A 6,000-nucleotide genomic window follows, 5' to 3' on the forward strand; every position below is an offset into this window, starting at 1 on the left:
ACACACATTCACCAGTGCGTGCCTTTTAGTCATGATTCTACTCAATACATTTGATTAGATTAACAGACGTTTTGGAGCATGAGCTTTCATGGGTGAAGACCCACTTCGTCGGATGCAAGCCACATCCGACGAAGTGGGTATTCACCCACGAAAGCTCATGCTCCAAAACATGTTAGTCTATAAGGTGCCACAGGATTCTTTGCTGCTTTTACAGATCCAGACTAACATGGCTACCCCTCTGATACTTGATTAGGTTGTACAGCATTCCAAACCAGCAGCCCACAAGGCAGGTTCAACCAATACCTTTGCCTTTCTTTACTTTTTTGTGGTTCTCGGCAGGACACCATGACGCTTGTTTGTATTTTTAAACCTGGGTTAAATTGTGGCATAACCACAAACCATTGTATGCTATTAACAGTGGGGTTACGATGAATGACTGATAAACAAAATCTTAGCACACTGAGCCTCCTTCTCCCAGAAGTAAACATATGTTGTTAATAAAATGGTTCTAATAGGCTAAGAAATTGGAAGTTTTTTCTTGATTGACAAGACTTTAATTGCTAAGTGGGCTAAACAAACAGCATAAAAGTTTTTGTTTTACTTTGTTAGAACGTGTTTAAATAAGACACAAAAGTATATGTTACAGATTCAAAATACTTCAGTGAATCTTTCTTCCCCAGTCTTGCAGCCTTAGTGTAAGATTTCTACCTCAATATTCACTGTATGTCGGTCTGAACATAGAGGACTAAAAACAAAAGGAGGGCAAAATGTGCCTCCTCTGTCATTCTTCTAAAGGTACAAAATGGAAGGCCAGATCCATGGCATGTGTCCCACTGCTGCTCTACCACATCATCATTGGCACAGCTTGGCAGAGTAGCAAGCTAATAAAAGGTACCAGCATGCATGTTGCATGGGACATGACACAGACACCCAGAACTACTGCATGGTAATATAATTCGGTTGTCAGCTGCTCAAAGCATTGTTTCCTGGGCTGGCCTGGGCAGTATGCAGTGGGATGGAAAAGACGGGTTTGCTCATGTATGGATACTGTAGTTTGTATTCTTGAATAAGTCTATCTGTGGAGAACAGGGAGAGCCAGAAAACAAAATTGCCTAACAGTGTCTCATTCTACCACCCATTTTTATATTAGGAACACACAAACTCCAAATTCAGCGTGATAACTTTTATGCCACAATATCCTATCACAACTTTCATTGCAACATTCAAGGCTACCGCACTTGACCTGTGATATTCTGATCTAATCTGGTGAAGCCAGACTGGTTTAGTAGGTTTATATTCTGAATGGTTCACCCAATCCTAATTACCATTGCACTGGAACGGAGGGAGCCACCAACCAGTAACTTGTGATAGGCCAGGATGTTCTGATTACAAACTAATTTGTGTGCTCACACAGGAGCCATGGAGTCCTCCTACATAATCTCTGACCACCTACACAGTGGAGCCTTCGTTGTTACACTGCATAGAGGGACTTCTGTGCCCATAAGGGAGGAAATGAGGAGATAGGTTTGTCTTTCAGGCCAGGAGTACTTAAGTCAGCAAAAGAAGTTACATGCTCAGCACACTCATCTTCTTGTCTCAATCCCTTATCAGACCATGCCTTACTCACTGACTCTATGTAGAGACCAAGAGTGAAACGTGGCTTTGGATAGATGGGAGGGGAAGATGAGGTGAAATGCTTGATAGAAGGATCATGTGCCAATCAGACAGGCTCACAGCATAACCCTCTTAAACTGCAGCCAGATGTTTCAAATGTTTCCTTTTAGGCTGAAGAAGTTAAGGACAGACCCTAGGCTCCTGGCCTGCTGCCATTCTGCTGCATCATCCCTTCTTGAAGAAACAGCCAGAGAAGGACTAGATTTTGTAGCCAGGGTGCTATGAAAAGTTGAAGCTTGGGATCTGCAGTTCCTTGGGCTTTTTGTGCAGCTGGATCTCTCAGCTCTATGACACTGCTGCATGATGTGTCCCATTCCCAGTATGTGCATACCCTATCATCGGCTCTGAAAAACAGCTAGTGTGGTCACCGCTGCCTCTAGCAACAGTGATTTATGATACAACATACTTTGCTCTGATTGCCTACAAGGGATACTTGCACTATACAGGCCATATAGAGTGTCTCTGATTCCTCCTATTTTGGCAGAGGAAAACATCTACATTAGAGGGAAAGTATGCAATTCCTCTGCATATCATCCCCTTCCAGCTTCCACCCTCCTCAGCAAGAATTGTGCCATTTAGTTCCCCTATCTTTTGAGCTATGGCCTTGAGCACAATAGCCCTGGAAAACCTCTAAATACAGCGTAGACTAAGATAAAACTGGAAATTTCAAAGTATATACTAATTTGGATTATAGGTCCAGGCTGTATCCATTCAGCTGTCTGATCTCAGTGTATTCTTGTCAATGTAAGTGGAACAAATGCTCAATTGTCCATGAAATTTGTGAACCAAACAAGTTCAGCTCCTCTTAAAGAGAAGAAACAAAGATGAAGTTGATGTTAATTTGAGAAAGCAGCTGTAGTAGCAGAATCAGCAACTTCTGACTCCATCTGCACATGTATTTCCCCACACTCTGAGCCATCTTGTGTTCACTCCTCCCCTGTGTAAAGTCAGTGGAGTTACTTCAAATGTACATTAATGTAACGGAGAGTAGGATCTGGCATTGTACAGCAATCTTTTTCTCTTCCTACTAGTAGGAATAAAGCTGCAGCTGAAGTCAAAGAGCTGAACAGATATGTCAGGGGTTTAAACTGTAATCACAAAGATTAACAAAATGCTATATTACTACATGGTTTGAGCATTGGCCTGCTAAACGCAGGGTTGTGAGTTCAATCCTTGAGGGGGCCATTTAGGGATCTGGGGCAAAAATTGGGCATTGGTCCTGCTTTGAGCAGGGGGCTGGACTAGATGACCTCCTGAGGTCCCTTCCATCCCTGACATTCTATGGTACATTTGGCAGAATAAAGTTGCTTCACTTAGACATTTTTTTAAAAGTGGTTACTAGAAGTTGATCTGTAGCTATGTGATACACATATGGATGATATTGTTGCTGTAGAAAAATATTTTCACGAGATTAACTGCTTTCATCTTACAGAATCAGGCTGTGGAAGTAGGAGAGAGATCTAGGCCCCCTAAGAGGTCAGAGTGCATGTCAGACCCATCCTCAGCAGAAGAACTGAGTCACTGGCATTCAAAAGACTGTTGTGTGTTGTTCTCCTCCCAGGGAGTGGTCCCTGCTGAGCTGCATGAATTGTGATAGTTTGGGCTTGGAAAGGGTTTGGCCAGCCCCCTTTGTTTTACACCTTCTTAGAGTTTGGCTTCACATCTCTCAACTTTTACAGACTATATGGGGGCAGAGAAGTGTGTATGTGGGTGGGGGAATGGTATCCTAGGGAAAGAGGGCCTGGAGGGAACGCAACAAGCTTCAGGCAAGGTCGTGGGGGGAATGTCCTGTGGCTTCAGATTCCTTTCAAAGTCCACTGAGGAAATGGCCTGCTTGCCCTGCCAGCTGCTGCTGGAGACTTTACTTACTGAGCCTTATGCTATGGAACCTATTGCATGTTCCTTCATCCATGCCTCTCCTCAATCCTTCCTGTACCCAGTGGGAATGAAACACTCCTTCCTCTGAAGCTTCTGAGAAGTGACTAGAGCCAGCAGCTTGGCTGTTAGCAACTCCCCATCTTCTCCTGCTCATGGCTTGCAGTAGCCACAATCTCATCCTAAAAGCCCCCTGCAGATTTTGGTCCCAAGAACTCTTTCCTCTCAAGAAGTGAGCAACCCCTCTTCAAATAGGCAAGGACTCAAACAAAAGCTGAGATTCTACCTGACTGTTCAGTTAGCATTGCTATTATCTTCTGTCTCCCTCATAATCGGAGCAGCAGCACCCCAGCCCCATCCTTTACTTGGAAGCTGAGACAAAGCAAGATGATAGAAAATAACCTATATTTAAACTGCTTTAAAAACAAGTTTTTAGAATCCAATTTAGTCAGGGCATTTCCATATCCTTCAGATCATGGCGTAGTCTGAAATAAGGTGACATCCACACTTTAAGTCCTGGCAATTAACAGGGAATTGTCCTAAAGCTTTTACTTGTTGAAAGTAGCTTCAATGGGATTAATGGCTTAACTGCATTAGTATAAATGTTGATCCTCATTTTAATTATTAGATGACAGGCAAAAGGTAATCTGAGCTGTTGCTAACTAGGGATTGTTGCGTCTTAAAGACTAAAGGGAGAGAGAATCTGGAGTCCAATTTTTATTGCTCCAGGTTTGCTGGCTGGAACCATGGACTGATTCTCCCATCACATAGTACAAGCAGTTCCCACTGATGGCAGTAAGACTCACTTGTATTCTGTGACATGAGAATTGGGCTGGGCCTGGGAATGCTATATACTTTGTGTTGCTATGTAAACACCATGAAATTAATCCAGAAAGACAAGAACACAGACGAAACAGGCAATTTGCCGCATATTAAGTAATGGCATAAATGTCTGTGAGTGAGAGACAGAAAACAAAGAACATGCCCGCAACAGAGAAAAATTGACCAGTCTGGCCACCTCAGTAATGCATGTAAGAAAGTAGAGGGGCCAATGTTATATTCACAGCATGCACACAGAGAAGCTGGATACAAACATAAAATACTCTTCCTGAAAGATTGTGACATAACACTACTTTATTTCTTATCATTCAAAATGATAACACACAAGAACCCCAAAATAGAGACAGACACAAAGCAGGCTGCTCCCTAAAACAGACAGGCACAACTCACCACCTTACTCTTGGCTAGCTCTCTGCAGAATGGATTCTTATCGCATAATTTCCTACAACGCCCTGTAGCTTACAAGCAGAGACCAGGAAACCTCGTACAAATGAAAGAGAGAGTTTGTAATTTAAACACAATGTCAATATACCAGAACCAGTTAGAATAAAATATAATTATTCCTCTCTTTCAAAGGATACAGCAAGAGCCAGATGGAATTAATGCAAGAGAAGCCACTTGTTGATTATGCATTTTGATTTATGACAGGGCAAATATTGCTTTCAGTTGGATTCAATTTTAGAAAATAGTCTCTATTTATGAGCCTGATCCAAAGCCCATTGGAGTCAATGGAAAAAATTTCAGTGGCCTTTGGATCAGACTATAGCTTCCTTGCACATATGCACAACTACCTGTTTTGTGCATGTAAATGGTAGTTAAATCCCTTTTCTGTTTACATGGGCACATCTTTTGTAGGTACAGCTTGGGTCCCTTTGTTTGAAAATGTGGCCCTATATGATCAAAAAATTCTCTGAAACCACAATACCTATGTGTGATTACAGTCTATTCTCCCGAGGCTTTCTTCTGTTGACATGCAGGAATGCAATATACACGCATTTTTAAATCTAGCAGAGTTCATTGATCAAAGAAAGCATTTTAAAAATCCATGTTTATGTTTAAACAAAGTTGTTCATGACACAAACACTAAAACATTTCTGTTGGTCCCATGGCACTCACTGTTTATGGCATTCAATGTATAGAATATCTTCCTGCCCTTTCATTTGTCAATAATTATTTCCTGATAGTTACTTTGTGTGTCTGTAGGGCTGGAGGTTTGTCATGGTGGGAAAAATGTCACAGATAATGTGATCTTCCTGTTTGTCCAGGAATTGTGTGTTTGTGACTCTCCCTGTAGCGGCATCTCCTGTGGCTCCTGTTGCCGGGGACTGGGCCCAGTGCCGGCGGGGCATTGTGACCTGGCATGCGGGGTTGCACCACCATTCAGGTTCCCCACCTCCTCCCCATCACAACAGAATGGCCAAACTTAAGTGAGTGAGAGTGCAACCACTCAGGTTTTGACTCAACCATCCCTCTGTCATTATGGGGTGGGGAGCAAATTTGAGCGGTGCAGTGACTCCATGTTCCAAGTCATAATGCCCAAACCGGGATGTCAGGCCCAGCCTGTGGGGCAGAAGCCACAGGAGTTGCTGGTGAAAGGAGGAGCACCAGGAG

The 6,000-nt window shown here is 42.9% G+C and overlaps 1 protein-coding gene across 1 annotated transcript in view; it reads right to left on the minus strand.

The window, feature by feature from the left end:
• LOC123371963 (mucin-5AC-like) overlaps positions 1 to 4,863 on the minus strand; it is a 49,642-nt gene extending 44,779 nt beyond the window's left edge. The window contains exon 1 of the mRNA XM_045019870.1: positions 4,780 to 4,863. The gene's annotated coding sequence lies outside the window, so the exon portion shown is untranslated. The remainder of the gene's footprint in view (positions 1 to 4,779) is intronic.
• Positions 4,864 to 6,000: the final 1,137 nt, after the last annotated feature.

Source organism: Mauremys mutica, chromosome 5 (assembly GCF_020497125.1).
Source record: "Mauremys mutica isolate MM-2020 ecotype Southern chromosome 5, ASM2049712v1, whole genome shotgun sequence".
NCBI classification, from domain to species: domain Eukaryota; kingdom Metazoa; phylum Chordata; order Testudines; family Geoemydidae; genus Mauremys; species Mauremys mutica.